Source organism: Ambystoma mexicanum, chromosome 11 (genome assembly GCF_040938575.1).
Source record: "Ambystoma mexicanum isolate Mex_15411 chromosome 11, UKY_AmexF1_1, whole genome shotgun sequence".
Classification (NCBI taxonomy): domain Eukaryota; kingdom Metazoa; phylum Chordata; class Amphibia; order Caudata; family Ambystomatidae; genus Ambystoma; species Ambystoma mexicanum.
This window is the reverse complement of record NC_090934.1, coordinates 821,436,295-821,451,713: the sequence shown is the minus strand read 5'-3', so window position 1 is coordinate 821,451,713 and position 15,419 is coordinate 821,436,295. Positions and strand designations below refer to the sequence as shown.

The following is a 15,419-nucleotide window of genomic DNA, read 5'->3' as shown; positions in this document are numbered from 1 at the left end:
GGGCGTGACTGTACCTTTCATATGAGATGTGATAATCCCCAAACCCTCTTCCTTCGTCCCAGTAATCTGTCTTAGTGCCTCTAGCAAGTTGTTTTCTGAAACAAAGCTTACCTGAACATCCTGTAAAATTGGTAACTTTTCAGTAGCAGTACAGTGCAGTATATATCATTCCTGTTGCGCACAGCATCTAGATCCAAAAATTGCTTACTCTACCCCAGAAATTAGAATTCACCCAGTCAAACAGAGGGATCTATAAAGAGCATGGCAAGTAGTTAACATAAGCTACTTCCCCCAAGTTCTCTTGGTGCACTCTGCTGCCCTCTTTTAACAGAAGAATGCAACTGCAGGTCTTGCTTCTCAGCAAGGTACCTACATATAGAATCCTTGGTGCAATCTTGCTAAATCTGCTGGAATGTGTCTTCTATTGTGCCCAAGGTGGTTGTGTATTTGGGGATTCAGGGATGCAAGGGAGCACTCTAATGCACTGCAGTGCTAAGAGAGGCATGCCTTTTTCAGAAAAAAGTTCAGGTTTTCTGCCAATCAGAAAAAAATAGCAATGCAATCAGGCCAAAGGCAGAACACACATGCCAGTGAGTCTCTGTGGTGCAATTGGTTAGCGCGTTCGGCTGTTAACCGAAAAGACGCTGCTGTTTTTGGCACAAAGACACAGAGTGTTCCACTCAGTAAACCTGAGTCATTTCTCCCGTGTTCTCTGGGTTCAGCCTACTGTCCCCTTTTAACACAAGTGCGCAACTGTGGCTTTCTCCTCATAGCAAGTTATGCCTACACAGAGGGCATTTGGTGCACTGTTGATGGGCTCTGTCCTCTACTAAATCCCCTGTGTTTGTGGATTAGGGGAGGTAGGGAAGTGCTTGATACCCTGATTTGCTGTGGGAAAAAGAGCTATTTTAGAAATATTTTCAGGTTGCCTGGGAAGCATAAGCAAACAGCACACCAATCAGGCCCCTGTGTAAGAGCTGCATGAGTCTCTGTGGCGCAATCGGTTAGCGCGTTCGGCTGTTAACCGAAAGGTTGGTGGTTCAAGCCCACCCAGGGACGGTGCATTTTGGCTCAAAAATTCAGCGTGACCAACTATGGACTTCTGTTTACCTCTCGCAGGTCTCGTCTGCTGACGTCCAAAAAATCCAATAAACTGCAAGCAATTCTTCTCGCTTGCTTTAGTTTTTCAAAACTTGCCATTCAATTCATAAACATCAAGACTTCATGGGAAGGGTTTGGCTGCAGCGTGTACTGATGCACAGAAGGAAGCTATCCTAGCCAGTCTACCTAAAGAAGCAATGAGGCTCTGCAGGTGCATGTACGTCTCCTACCTTTATTCTGTCATCAGACACACCAGGTGGATTGCCACAAGGACCTCGTGGCGCAATGGTAGCGCGTCTGACTCCAGATCAGAAGGTTGTGTGTTCAAATCACGTCGGGGTCATACTTCCTTTTCCCACTCTGAAATACAAAATTGCTCTTCAGTATCTCGTTATTTCAACCTGACTGCATCTTTGTGCTCTGGGCCTAGTTGTTCTGGCGTTTCGAATGTAAGCTTTGCAGCAGGGAAGTATCATATTGACAGACACCCATGAAGGACATGGTCAACCTTTAAAGCAGGCCAATCTCTATGTTTTACTGGATGCAGCAGAAGTATTTCCTCTTTACCATCTCTTCAAGTGGGCCTGACTGATGTGCTGTTTTGTGCACGCAACGTGGGCTTTGTAAAGCATACCTCTGCCATTTGCATGGCCTCCTAGCGCTGTCAAAATTTTCGTGTAATCGCTGAATGCTGCACTGTCCTGGGAACTCTAGGTGTGACTAAAGGATATATGTTGGGGCCCCGAAAGGGGGTCGGCAGTCTAGTGGCAATGGGCATCACTTTGCAGTTTGGGTTTGTGAGTTCAGGTACCGGTCTGGTGTCGGAAACCTGTAAGCGCCCTCCCAATCAACTGTCGGTCCTGGATTGTGAGGATTTCCCCTTATACTGGTCTCAGTAGACACATTTCCATTTTACTTTTTCACTCTCGCATTGCCTATTTCTCTCTCTCTCATAGATACATTATAGACAAGAGAGACATTGTCAGCGAGAGGGTTGCACAGCACCTTCCCCCATTTCCCTAAGTGCATTGCATGGGGCTCTGGGAGGCGTGCACATTTGTCTGAAACACAAAGATCCACTGGCAATAAAAGGCGTAGGACCCCAGTTCGCATTTCTTAGAATTTGAGGAGGCACTCAGAGTTGTCTCGGGCGTGACTGTACCTTTCATAGGAGATGTGCTAATCCCCAAACCCTCTTCCTTTGTCCCAGTAATCTGTCCTAGGGCCTCTAGCAAGTTGTTTTCTGAAACAAAGCTTACCTGAACATCCTGTAAAATTGGTAACTTTTCAGTAGCAGTACAGTGCAGTATATAGCATTCCTGTTGCGCACAGCATCTAGATCCAAAAATTGCTTACTCTACCCCAGAAATTAGAATTCACCCAGTCAAACAGTGGGATCTATAAAGATCATGGCAAGTAGTTAACATAAGCTACTTCCCCCAAGTTCTCTTGGTGCACTCTGCTGCCGTCTTTTAACAGAAGAATGCAACTGCAGGTCTTGCTTCTCAGCGAGGTACCTACATATAGAAACCTTGGTGCACTCTTGCTAAATCTGCTGGAATGTGTCTTCTATTGTGCCCAAGGTGGTTGTGTATTTGGGGACTCAGGGAAGCAAGGGAGCAGTCTAATGCACTGCAGTGCTAAGAGAGGCATGCCTTTTTCAGAAAAAAGTTCAGGTTTTCTGCCAATCAGAAAAAAATAGCAATGCAATAAGGCCAAAGGCAGAACACACATGCCAGTGAGTCTCTGTGGCACAATTGGTTAGCGCGTTCGGCTGTTAACCGAAAAGACGCTGCTGTTTTTGGCACAAAGACACAGAGTGTTCCACTCAGTAAACCTGAGTCATTTCTCCCGTGTTCTCTGGGTTCAGCCTACTGTCCCCTTTTAACACAAGTGCGCAACTGTGGCTTTCTCCTCATAGCAAGTTATGCCTACACAGAGGACATTTGGTGCACTGTTGATGGGCTCTGTCCTCTACTAAATCCCCTGTGTTTGTGGATTAGGGGAGGTAGGGAAGTGCTTGATACCCTGATTTGCTGTGGGAAATAGAGCTATTTTAGAAATATTTTCAGGTTGCCTGGGAAGCATAAGCAAACAGCACACCAATCAGGCCCCAGTGTAAGCACTGCATGAGTCTCTGTGGCGCAATCGGTTAGTGCGTTCGGCTGTTAACCGAAAGGTTGGTGGTTCAAGCCCACCCACGGACGATGCATTTTGGCTCAAAAATTCAGCATGACCAACTATGAACTTCTGTTTACCTCTCGCAGGTCTCGTCTGCTGACGTCCAAAAAATCCAATAAACTGTAAGCAATTCTTCTCGCTTGCTTTAGTTTTTCAAAACTTGCCATTCAATTCATAAACATCAAGACTTCATGGGAAGGGTTTGGCTGCAGTGTGTACTGATGCACAGAAGGAAGCTATCCTAGCCAGTCTACTTAAAGAAGCAATGAGGCTCTGCAGGTGCATGTACGTCTCCTACCTTTATTCTGTCATCAGACACACCAGGTGGATTGCCACAAGGACCTCGTGGCGCAATGGTAGCGCGTCTGACTCCAGATCAGAAGGTTGTGTGTTCAAATCACCTCGGGGTCATACTTCCTTTTCCCACTCTAAAATACAAAATTGCTCTTCAGTATCTCGTTATTTCAACCTGACTGCATCTTTGTGCTCTGGGCCTAGTTGTTCTGGCGTTTCGAATGTAAGCTTTGCAGCAGGGAAGTATCATATTGACAGACACCCATGAAGGACATGGTCAACCTTTAAAGCAGGCCAATCTCTATGTTTTACTGGATGCAGCAGAAGTATTTCCTCTTTACCATCTCTTCAAGTGGGCCTGACTGATGTGCTGTTTTGTGCACGCTACGTGGGCTTTGTAAAACATACCTCTGCCATTTGCATGGCCTCCTAGCGCTGTCAAAATTTTCGTGTAATCGCTGAATGCTGCACTGTCCTGGGAACTCTAGGTGTGACTAAAGGATATATGTTGGGGCCCCGAAAGGGGGTCGGCAGTCTAGTGGCAATGGGCATCACTTTGCAGTTTGGGTTTGTGAGTTCAGGTACCGGTCTGGTGTCGGAAACCTGTAAGCGCCCTCCCAATCAACTGTCGGTCCTGGATTGTGAGGATTTCCCCTTATACTGGTCTCAGTAGACACATTTCCATTTTACTTTTTCACTCTCGCATTGCCTATTTCTCTCTCTCTCATAGATACATTATAGACAAGAGAGACATTGTCAGCCAGAGGGTTGCACAGCACCTTCCCCCATTTCCCTAAGTGCATTGCATGGGGCTCTGGGAGGCGTGCACATTTGTCTGAAACACAAAGATCCACTGGCAATAAAAGGCGTAGGACCCCAGTTCGCATTTCTTAGAATTTGAGGAGGCACTCAGAGTTGTCTCGGGCGTGACTGTACCTTTCATAGGAGATGTGCTAATCCCCAAACCCTCTTCCTTTGTCCCAGTAATCTGTCCTAGGGCCTCTAGCAAGTTGTTTTCTGAAACAAAGCTTACCTGAACATCCTGTAAAATTGGTAACTTTTCAGTAGCAGTACAGTGCAGTATATAGCATTCCTGTTGCGCACAGCATCTAGATCCAAAAATTGCTTACTCTACCCCAGAAATTAGAATTCACCCAGTCAAACAGAGGGATCTATAAAGATCATGGCAAGTAGTTAACATAAGCTACTTCCCCCAAGTTCTCTTGGTGCACTCTGCTGCCCTCTTTTAACAGAAGAATGCAACTGCAGGTCTTGCTTCTCAGCAAGGTACCTACATATAGAAACCTTGGTGCACTCTTGCTAAATCTGCTGGAATGTGTCTTCTATTGTGCCCAAGGTGGTTGTGTATTTGGGGACTCAGGGAAGCAAGGGAGCAGTCTAATGCACTTCAGTGCTAAGAGAGGCATGCCTTTTTCAGAAAGAAGTTCAGGTTTTCTGCCAATCAGAAAAAAATAGCAATGCAATAAGGCCAAAGGCAGAACACACATGCCAGTGAGTCTCTGTGGCACAATTGGTTAGCGCGTTCGGCTGTTAACCGAAAAGACGCTGCTGTTTTTGGCACAAAGACACAGAGTGTTCCACTCAGTAAACCTGAGTCATTTCTCCCGTGTTCTCTGGGTTCAGCCTACTGTCCCCTTTTAACACAAGTGCGCAACTGTGGCTTTCTCCTCATAGCAAGTTATGCCTACACAGAGGACATTTGGTGCACTGTTGATGGGCTCTGTCCTCTACTAAATCCCCTGTGTTTGTGGATTAGGGGAGGTAGGGAAGTGCTTGATACCCTGATTTGCTGTGGGAAATAGAGCTATTTTAGAAATATTTTCAGGTTGCCTGGGAAGCATAAGCAAACAGCACACCAATCAGGCCCCAGTGTAAGCACTGCATGAGTCTCTGTGGCGCAATCGGTTAGCGCGTTCGGCTGTTAACCGAAAGGTTGGTGGTTCAAGCCCACCCAGGGACGATGCATATTGGCTCAAAAATTCAGCATGACCAACTATGAACTTCTGTTTACCTCTCGCAGGTCTCGTCTGCTGACGTCCAAAAAATCCAATAAACTGTAAGCAATTCTTCTCGCTTGCTTTAGTTTTTCAAAACTTGCCATTCAATTCATAAACATCAAGACTTCATGGGAAGGGTTTGGCTGCAGCGTGTACTGATGCACAGAAGGAAGCTATCCTAGCCAGTCTACTTAAAGAAGCAATGAGGCTCTGCAGGTGCATGTACGTCTCCTACCTTTATTCTGTCATCAGACACACCAGGTGGATTGCCACAAGGACCTCGTGGCGCAATGGTAGCGCGTCTGACTCCAGATCAGAAGGTTGTGTGTTCAAATCACCTCGGGGTCATACTTCCTTTTCCCACTCTAAAATACAAAATTGCTCTTCAGTATCTCGTTATTTCAACCTGACTGCATCTTTGTGCTCTGAGCCTAGTTGTTCTGGCGTTTCGAATGTAAGCTTTGCAGCAGGGAAGTATCATATTGACAGACACCCATGAAGGACATGGTCAACCTTTAAAGCAGGCCAATCTCTATGTTTTACTGGATGCAGCAGAAGTATTTCCTCTTTACCATCTCTTCAAGTGGGCCTGACTGATGTGCTGTTTTGTGCACGCTACGTGGGCTTTGTAAAGCATACCTCTGCCATTTGCATGGCCTCCTAGCGCTGTCAATATTTTCGTGTAATCGCTGAATGCTGCACTGTCCTGTGAACTCTAGGTGTGACTAAAGGATATATGTTGGGGCCCCGAAAGGGGGTCGGCAGTCTAGTGGCAATGGGCATCACTTTGCAATTTGGGTTTGTGAGTTCAGGTACCGGTCTGGTGTCGGAAACCTGTAAGCGCCCTCCCAATCAACTGTCGGTCCTGGATTGTGAGGATTTCCCCTTATACTGGTCTCAGTAGACACATTTCCATTTTACTTTTTCACTCTCGCATTGCCTATTTCTCTCTCTCTCATAGATACATTATAGACAAGAGAGACATTGTCAGCGAGAGGGTTGCACAGCACCTTCCCCCATTTCCCTAAGTGCATTGCATGGGGCTCTGGGAGGCGTGCACATTTGTCTGAAACACAAAGATCCACTGGCAATAAAAGGCGTAGGACCCCAGTTCGCATTTCTTAGAATTTGAGGTGACACTCAGAGTTGTCTCGGGCGTGACTGTACCTTTCATAGGAGATTTGCTAATCCCCAAACCCTCTTCCTTTGTCCCAGTAATCTGTCCTAGGGCCTCTAGCAAGTTGTTTTCTGAAACAAAGCTTACCTGAACATCCTGTAAAATTGGTAACTTTTCAGTAGCAGTACAGTGCAGTATATAGCATTCCTGTTGCGCACAGCATCTAGATCCAAAAATTGCTTACTCTACCCCAGAAATTAGAATTCACCCAGTCAAACAGAGGGATCTATAAAGATCATGGCAAGTAGTTAACATAAGCTACTTCCCCCAAGTTCTCTTGGTGCACTCTGCTGCCCTCTTTTAACAGAAGAATGCAACTGCAGGTCTTGCTTCTCAGCAAGGTAACTACATATAGAAACCTTGGTGCACTCTTGCTAAATCTGCTGGAATGTGTCTTCTATTGTGCCCAAGGTGGTTGTGTATTTGGGGACTCAGGGAAGTAAGGGAGCAGTCTAATGCACTGCAGTGCTAAGAGAGGCATGCCTTTTTCAGAAAAAAGTTCAGGTTTTCTGCCAATCAGAAAAAAATAGCAATGCAATAAGGCCAAAGGCAGAACACACATGCCAGTGAGTCTCTGTGGCACAATTGGTTAGCGCGTTCGGCTGTTAACCGAAAAGACGCTGCTGTTTTTGGCACAAAGACACAGAGTGTTCCACTCAGTAAACCTGAGTCATTTCTCCCGTGTTCTCTGGGTTCAGCCTACTGTCCCCTTTTAACACAAGTGCGCAACTGTGGCTTTCTCCTCATAGCAAGTTATGCCTACACAGAGGACATTTGGTGCACTGTTGATGGGCTCTGTCCTCTACTAAATCCCCTGTGTTTGTGGATTAGGGGAGGTAGGGAAGTGCTTGATACCCTGATTTGCTGTGGGAAATAGAGCTATTTTAGAAATATTTTCAGGTTGCCTGGGAAGCATAAGCAAACAGCACACCAATCAGGCCCCAGTGTAAGCACTGCATGAGTCTCTGTGGCGCAATCGGTTAGCGCGTTCGGCTGTTAACCGAAAGGTTGGTGGTTCAAGCCCACCCAGGGACGATGCATTTTGGCTCAAAAATTCAGCATGACCAACTATGAACTTCTGTTTACCTCTCGCAGGTCTCGTCTGCTGACGTCCAAAAAATCCAATAAACTGTAAGCAATTCTTCTCGCTTGCTTTAGTTTTTCAAAACTTGCCATTCAATTCATAAACATCAAGACTTCATGGGAAGGGTTTGGCTGCAGTGTGTACTGATGCACAGAAGGAAGCTATCCTAGCCAGTCTACTTAAAGAAGCAATGAGGCTCTGCAGGTGCATGTACGTCTCCTACCTTTATTCTGTCATCAGACACACCAGGTGGATTGCCACAAGGACCTCGTGGCGCAATGGTAGCGCGTCTGACTCCAGATCAGAAGGTTGTGTGTTCAAATCACCTCGGGGTCATACTTCCTTTTCCCACTCTAAAATACAAAATTGCTCTTCAGTATCTCGTTATTTCAACCTGACTGCATCTTTGTGCTCTGGGCCTAGTTGTTCTGGCCTTTCGAATGTAAGCTTTGCAGCAGGCAAGTATCATATTGACAGACACCCATGAAGGACATGGTCAACCTTTAAAGCAGGCCAATCTCTATGTTTTACTGGATGCAGCAGAAGTATTTCCTCTTTACCATCTCTTCAAGTGGGCCTGACTGATGTGCTGTTTTGTGCACGCTACGTGGGCTTTGTAAAGCATACCTCTGCCATTTGCATGGCCTCCTAGCGCTGTCAATATTTTCGTGTAATCGCTGAATGCTGCACTGTCCTGGGAACTCTAGGTGTGACTAAAGGATATATGTTGGGGCCCCGAAAGGGGGTCGGCAGTCTAGTGGCAATGGGCATCACTTTGCAGTTTGGGTTTGTGAGTTCAGGTACCGGTCTGGTGTCGGAAACCTGTAAGCGCCCTCCCAATCAACTGTCGGTCCTGGATTGTGAGGATTTCCCCTTATACTGGTCTCAGTAGACACATTTCCATTTTACTTTTTCACTCTCGCATTGCCTATTTCTCTCTCTCTCATAGTTACATTATAGACAAGAGAGACATTGTCAGCGAGAGGGCTTCACAGCACCTTCCCCCCTTTCCCTAAGTGCATTGCAAGGGGCTCTGGGAGGCGTGCACATTTGTCTGAAACACAAAGATCCACTGGCAATAAAAGGCGTAGGACCCCAGTTCGCATTTCTTAGAATTTGAGGAGGCACTCAGAGTTGTCTCGGGCGTGACTGTACCTTTCATATGAGATGTGATAATCCCCAAACCCTCTTCCTTTGTCCCAGTAATCTGTCTTAGTGCCTCTAGCAAGTTGTTTTCTGAAACAAAGCTTACCTGAACATCCTGTAAAATTGGTAACTTTTCAGTAGCAGTACAGTGCAGTATATAGCATTCCTGTTGCGCACAGCATCTAGATCCAAAAATTGCTTACTCTACCCCAGAAATTAGAATTCACCCAGTCAAACAGAGGGATCTATAAAGAGCATGGCAAGTAGTTAACATAAGCTACTTCCCCCAAGTTCTCTTGGTGCACTCTGCTGCCCTCTTTTAACAGAAGAATGCAACTGCAGGTCTTGCTTCTCAGCAAGGTACCTACATATAGAATCCTTGGTGCAATCTTGCTAAATCTGCTGGAATGTGTCTTCTATTGTGCCCAAGGTGGTTGTGTATTTGGGGATTCAGGGAAGCAAGGGAGCACTCTAATGCACTTCAGTGCTAAGAGAGGCATGCCTTTTTCAGAAAAAAGTTCAGGTTTTCTGCCAATCAGAAAAAAATAGCAATGCAATCAGGCCAAAGGCAGAACACACATGCCAGTGAGTCTCTGTGGTGCAATTGGTTAGCGCGTTCGGCTGTTAACCGAAAAGACGCTGCTGTTTTTGGCACAAAGACACAGAGTGTTCCACTCAGTAAACCTGAGTCATTTCTCCCGTGTTCTCTGGGTTCAGCCTACTGTCCCCTTTTAACACAAGTGCGCAACTGTGGCTTTCTCCTCATAGCAAGTTATGCCTACACAGAGGGCATTTGGTGCACTGTTGATGGGCTCTGTCCTCTACTAAATCCCCTGTGTTTGTGGATTAGGGGAGGTAGGGAAGTGCTTGATACCCTGATTTGCTGTGGGAAAAAGAGCTATTTTAGAAATATTTTCAGGTTGCCTGGGAAGCATAAGCAAACAGCACACCAATCAGGCCCCTGTGTAAGAGCTGCATGAGTCTCTGTGGCGCAATCGGTTAGCGCGTTCGGCTGTTAACCGAAAGGTTGGTGGTTCAAGCCCACCCAGGGACGGTGCATTTTGGCTCAAAAATTCAGCGTGACCAACTATGGACTTCTGTTTACCTCTCGCAGGTCTTGTCTGCTGACGTCCAAAAAATCCAATAAACTGCAAGCAATTCTTCTCGCTTGCTTTAGTTTTTCAAAACTTGCCATTCAATTCATAAACATCAAGACTTCATGGGAAGGGTTTGGCTGCAGCGTGTACTGATGCACAGAAGGAAGCTATACTAGCCAGTCTACTTAAAGAAGCAATGAGGCTCTGCAGGTGCATGTACGTCTCCTACCTTTATTCTGTCATCAGACACACCAGGTGGATTGCCACAAGGACCTCGTGGCGCAATGGTAGCGCGTCTGACTCCAGATCAGAAGGTTGTGTGTTCAAATCACGTCGGGGTCATACTTCCTTTTCCCACTCTGAAATACAAAATTGCTCTTCAGTATCTCGTTATTTCAACCTGACTGCATCTTTGTGCTCTGGGCCTAGTTGTTCTGGCGTTTCGAATGTAAGCTTTGCAGCAGGGAAGTATCATATTGACAGACACCCATGAAGGACATGGTCAACCTTTAAAGCAGGCCAATCTCTATGTTTTACTGGATGCAGCAGAAGTATTTCCTCTTTACCATCTCTTCAAGTGGGCCTGACTGATGTGCTGTTTTGTGCACGCTACGTGGGCTTTGTAAAACATACCTCTGCCATTTGCATGGCCTCCTAGCGCTGTCAAAATTTTCGTGTAATCGCTGAATGCTGCACTGTCCTGGGAACTCTAGGTGTGACTAAAGGATATATGTTGGGGCCCCGAAAGGGGGTCGGCAGTCTAGTGGCAATGGGCATCACTTTGCAGTTTGGGTTTGTGAGTTCAGGTACCGGTCTGGTGTCGGAAACCTGTAAGCGCCCTCCCAATCAACTGTCGGTCCTGGATTGTGAGGATTTCCCCTTATACTGGTCTCAGTAGACACATTTCCATTTTACTTTTTCACTCTCGCATTGCCTATTTCTCTCTCTCTCATAGATACATTATAGACAAGAGAGACATTGTCAGCGAGAGGGTTGCACAGCACCTTCCCCCATTTCCCTAAGTGCATTGCATGGGGCTCTGGGAGGCGTGCACATTTGTCTGAAACACAAAGATCCACTGGCAATAAAAGGCGTAGGACCCCAGTTCGCATTTCTTAGAATTTGAGGAGGCACTCAGAGTTGTCTCGGGCGTGACTGTACCTTTCATAGGAGATGTGCTAATCCCCAAACCCTCTTCCTTTGTCCCAGTAATCTGTCCTAGGGCCTCTAGCAAGTTGTTTTCTGAAACAAAGCTTACCTGAACATCCTGTAAAATTGGTAACTTTTCAGTAGCAGTACAGTGCAGTATATAGCATTCCTGTTGCGCACAGCATCTAGATCCAAAAATTGCTTACTCTACCCCAGAAATTAGAATTCACCCAGTCAAACAGAGGGATCTATAAAGATCATGGCAAGTAGTTAACATAAGCTACTTCCCCCAAGTTCTCTTGGTGCACTCTGCTGCCCTCTTTTAACAGAAGAATGCAACTGCAGGTCTTGCTTCTCAGCAAGGTACCTACATATAGAAACCTTGGTGCACTCTTGCTAAATCTGCTGGAATGTGTCTTCTATTGTGCCCAAGGTGGTTGTGTATTTGGGGACTCAGGGAAGCAAGGGAGCAGTCTAATGCACTTCAGTGCTAAGAGAGGCATGCCTTTTTCAGAAAAAAGTTCAGGTTTTCTGCCAATCAGAAAAAAATAGCAATGCAATAAGGCCAAAGGCAGAACACACATGCCAGTGAGTCTCTGTGGCACAATTGGTTAGCGCGTTCGGCTGTTAACCGAAAAGACGCTGCTGTTTTTGGCACAAAGACACAGAGTGTTCCACTCAGTAAACCTGAGTCATTTCTCCCGTGTTCTCTGGGTTCAGCCTACTGTCCCCTTTTAACACAAGTGCGCAACTGTGGCTTTCTCCTCATAGCAAGTTATGCCTACACAGAGGACATTTGGTGCACTGTTGATGGGCTCTGTCCTCTACTAAATCCCCTGTGTTTGTGGATTAGGGGAGGTAGGGAAGTGCTTGATACCCTGATTTGCTGTGGGAAATAGAGCTATTTTAGAAATATTTTCAGGTTGCCTGGGAAGCATAAGCAAACAGCACACCAATCAGGCCCCAGTGTAAGCACTGCATGAGTCTCTGTGGCGCAATCGGTTAGCGCGTTCGGCTGTTAACCGAAAGGTTGGTGGTTCAAGCCCACCCAGGGACGATGCATATTGGCTCAAAAATTCAGCATGACCAACTATGAACTTCTGTTTACCTCTCGCAGGTCTCGTCTGCTGACGTCCAAAAAATCCAATAAACTGTAAGCAATTCTTCTCGCTTGCTTTAGTTTTTCAAAACTTGCCATTCAATTCATAAACATCAAGACTTCATGGGAAGGGTTTGGCTGCAGCGTGTACTGATGCACAGAAGGAAGCTATCCTAGCCAGTCTACTTAAAGAAGCAATGAGGCTCTGCAGGTGCATGTACGTCTCCTACCTTTATTCTGTCATCAGACACACCAGGTGGATTGCCACAAGGACCTCGTGGCGCAATGGTAGCGCGTCTGACTCCAGATCAGAAGGTTGTGTGTTCAAATCACCTCGGGGTCATACTTCCTTTTCCCACTCTAAAATACAAAATTGCTCTTCAGTATCTCGTTATTTCAACCTGACTGCATCTTTGTGCTCTGGGCCTAGTTGTTCTGGCGTTTCGAATGTAAGCTTTGCAGCAGGGAAGTATCATATTGACAGACACCCATGAAGGACATGGTCAACCTTTAAAGCAGGCCAATCTCTATGTTTTACTGGATGCAGCAGAAGTATTTCCTCTTTACCATCTCTTCAAGTGGGCCTGACTGATGTGCTGTTTTGTGCACGCTACGTGGGCTTTGTAAAGCATACCTCTGCCATTTGCATGGCCTCCTAGCGCTGTCAATATTTTCGTGTAATCGCTGAATGCTGCACTGTCCTGTGAACTCTAGGTGTGACTAAAGGATATATGTTGGGGCCCCGAAAGGGGGTCGGCAGTCTAGTGGCAATGGGCATCAATTTGCAATTTGGGTTTGTGAGTTCAGGTACCGGTCTGGTGTCGGAAACCTGTAAGCGCCCTCCCAATCAACTGTCGGTCCTGGATTGTGAGGATTTCCCCTTATACTGGTCTCAGTAGACACATTTCCATTTTACTTTTTCACTCTCGCATTGCCTATTTCTCTCTCTCTCATAGATACATTATAGACAAGAGAGACATTGTCAGCGAGAGGGTTGCACAGCACCTTCCCCCATTTCCCTAAGTGCATTGCATGGGGCTCTGGGAGGCGTGCACATTTGTCTGAAACACAAAGATCCACTGGCAATAAAAGGCGTAGGACCCCAGTTCGCATTTCTTAGAATTTGAGGAGGCACTCAGAGTTGTCTCGGGCGTGACTGTACCTTTCATAGGAGATGTGCTAATCCCCAAACCCTCTTCCTTTGTCCCAGTAATCTGTCTTAGTGCCTCTAGCAAGTTGTTTTCTGAAACAAAGCTTACCTGAACATCCTGTAAAATTGGTAACTTTTCAGTAGCAGTACAGTGCAGTATATAGCATTCCTGTTGCGCACAGCATCTAGATCCAAAAATTGCTTACTCTACCCCAGAAATTAGAATTCACCCAGTCAAACAGAGGGATCTATAAAGAGCATGGCAAGTAGTTAACATAAGCTACTTCCCCCAAGTTCTCTTGGTGCACTCTGCTGCCCTCTTTTAACAGAAGAATGCAACTGCAGGTCTTGCTTCTCAGCAAGGTACCTACATATAGAATCCTTGGTGCAATCTTGCTAAATCTGCTGGAATGTGTCTTCTATTGTGCCCAAGGTGGTTGTGTATTTGGGGATTCAGGGAAGCAAGGGAGCAGTCTAATGCACTGCAGTGCTAAGAGAGGCATGCCTTTTTCAGAAAAAAGTTCAGGTTTTCTGCCAATCAGAAAAAAATAGCAATGCAATAAGGCCAAAGGCAGAACACACATGCCAGTGAGTCTCTGTGGCACAATTGGTTAGCGCGTTCGGCTGTTAACCGAAAAGACGCTGCTGTTTTTGGCACAAAGACACAGAGTGTTCCACTCAGTAAACCTGAGTCATTTCTCCCGTGTTCTCTGGGTTCAGCCTACTGTCCCCTTTTAACACAAGTGCGCAACTGTGGCTTTCTCCTCATAGCAAGTTATGCCTACACAGAGGACATTTGGTGCACTGTTGATGGGCTCTGTCCTCTACTAAATCCCCTGTGTTTGTGGATTAGGGGAGGTAGGGAAGTGCTTGATACCCTGATTTGCTGTGGGAAATAGAGCTATTTTAGAAATATTTTCAGGTTGCCTGGGAAGCATAAGCAAACAGCACACCAATCAGGCCCCAGTGTAAGCACTGCATGAGTCTCTGTGGCGCAATCGGTTAGCGCGTTCGGCTGTTAACCGAAAGGTTGGTGGTTCAAGCCCACCCAGGGACGATGCATTTTGGCTCAAAAATTCAGCATGACCAACTATGAACTTCTGTTTACCTCTCGCAGGTCTCGTCTGCTGACGTCCAAAAAATCCAATAAACTGTAAGCAATTCTTCTCGCTTGCTTTAGTTTTTCAAAACTTGCCATTCAATTCATAAACATCAAGACTTCATGGGAAGGGTTTGGCTGCAGTGTGTACTGATGCACAGAAGGAAGCTATCCTAGCCAGTCTACTTAAAGAAGCAATGAGGCTCTGCAGGTGCATGTACGTCTCCTACCTTTATTCTGTCATCAGACACACCAGGTGGATTGCCACAAGGACCTCGTGGCGCAATGGTAGCGCGTCTGACTCCAGATCAGAAGGTTGTGTGTTCAAATCACCTCGGGGTCATACTTCCTTTTCCCACTCTAAAATACAAAATTGCTCTTCAGTATCTCGTTATTTCAACCTGACTGCATCTTTGTGCTCTGGGCCTAGTTGTTCTGGCGTTTCGAATGTAAGCTTTGCAGCAGGGAAGTATCATATTGACAGACACCCATGAAGGACATGGTCAACCTTTAAAGCAGGCCAATCTCTATGTTTTACTGGATGCAGCAGAAGTATTTCCTCTTTACCATCTCTTCAAGTGGGCCTGACTGATGTGCTGTTTTGTGCACGCTACGTGGGCTTTGTAAAGCATACCTCTGCCATTTGCATGGCCTCCTAGCGCTGTCAATATTTTCGTGTAATCGCTGAATGCTGCACTGTCCTGGGAACTCTAGGTGTGACTAAAGGATATATGTTGGGGCCCCGAAAGGGGGTCGGCAGTCTAGTGGCAATGGGCATCACTTTGCAGTTTGGGTTTGTGAGTTCAGGTACCGGTCTGGTGTCG

General features: G+C 46.2%; 13 non-coding genes across 13 annotated transcripts; all 13 read left to right on the top strand.

Moving 5' to 3' along the window:
* Positions 1-985: 985 nt before the first annotated feature.
* TRNAN-GUU (transfer RNA asparagine (anticodon GUU)) lies at positions 986-1,059 on the top strand. Its single transcript has one exon. It is a non-coding gene; the product is annotated as a tRNA-Asn (tRNA).
* A 313-nt stretch (positions 1,060-1,372) lies between these two features.
* Positions 1,373-1,444, top strand: TRNAW-CCA (transfer RNA tryptophan (anticodon CCA)). The gene has a single exon. It is a non-coding gene; the product is annotated as a tRNA-Trp (tRNA).
* Positions 1,445-3,621: 2,177 nt separating this feature from the next.
* On the top strand, positions 3,622-3,693 carry TRNAW-CCA (transfer RNA tryptophan (anticodon CCA)). Its single transcript has one exon. It is a non-coding gene; the product is annotated as a tRNA-Trp (tRNA).
* Positions 3,694-5,483: 1,790 nt separating this feature from the next.
* Positions 5,484-5,557, top strand: TRNAN-GUU (transfer RNA asparagine (anticodon GUU)). The gene has a single exon. It is a non-coding gene; the product is annotated as a tRNA-Asn (tRNA).
* A 313-nt stretch (positions 5,558-5,870) lies between these two features.
* TRNAW-CCA (transfer RNA tryptophan (anticodon CCA)) lies at positions 5,871-5,942 on the top strand. Its single transcript has one exon. It is a non-coding gene; the product is annotated as a tRNA-Trp (tRNA).
* A 1,790-nt stretch (positions 5,943-7,732) lies between these two features.
* TRNAN-GUU (transfer RNA asparagine (anticodon GUU)) lies at positions 7,733-7,806 on the top strand. Its single transcript has one exon. It is a non-coding gene; the product is annotated as a tRNA-Asn (tRNA).
* A 313-nt stretch (positions 7,807-8,119) lies between these two features.
* TRNAW-CCA (transfer RNA tryptophan (anticodon CCA)) lies at positions 8,120-8,191 on the top strand. The gene has a single exon. It is a non-coding gene; the product is annotated as a tRNA-Trp (tRNA).
* A 1,790-nt stretch (positions 8,192-9,981) lies between these two features.
* On the top strand, positions 9,982-10,055 carry TRNAN-GUU (transfer RNA asparagine (anticodon GUU)). Its single transcript has one exon. It is a non-coding gene; the product is annotated as a tRNA-Asn (tRNA).
* A 313-nt stretch (positions 10,056-10,368) lies between these two features.
* On the top strand, positions 10,369-10,440 carry TRNAW-CCA (transfer RNA tryptophan (anticodon CCA)). Its single transcript has one exon. It is a non-coding gene; the product is annotated as a tRNA-Trp (tRNA).
* A 1,790-nt stretch (positions 10,441-12,230) lies between these two features.
* On the top strand, positions 12,231-12,304 carry TRNAN-GUU (transfer RNA asparagine (anticodon GUU)). The gene has a single exon. It is a non-coding gene; the product is annotated as a tRNA-Asn (tRNA).
* A 313-nt stretch (positions 12,305-12,617) lies between these two features.
* On the top strand, positions 12,618-12,689 carry TRNAW-CCA (transfer RNA tryptophan (anticodon CCA)). Its single transcript has one exon. It is a non-coding gene; the product is annotated as a tRNA-Trp (tRNA).
* A 1,790-nt stretch (positions 12,690-14,479) lies between these two features.
* TRNAN-GUU (transfer RNA asparagine (anticodon GUU)) lies at positions 14,480-14,553 on the top strand. Its single transcript has one exon. It is a non-coding gene; the product is annotated as a tRNA-Asn (tRNA).
* A 313-nt stretch (positions 14,554-14,866) lies between these two features.
* TRNAW-CCA (transfer RNA tryptophan (anticodon CCA)) lies at positions 14,867-14,938 on the top strand. The gene has a single exon. It is a non-coding gene; the product is annotated as a tRNA-Trp (tRNA).
* The last annotated feature ends 481 nt before the right edge of the window (positions 14,939-15,419 follow it).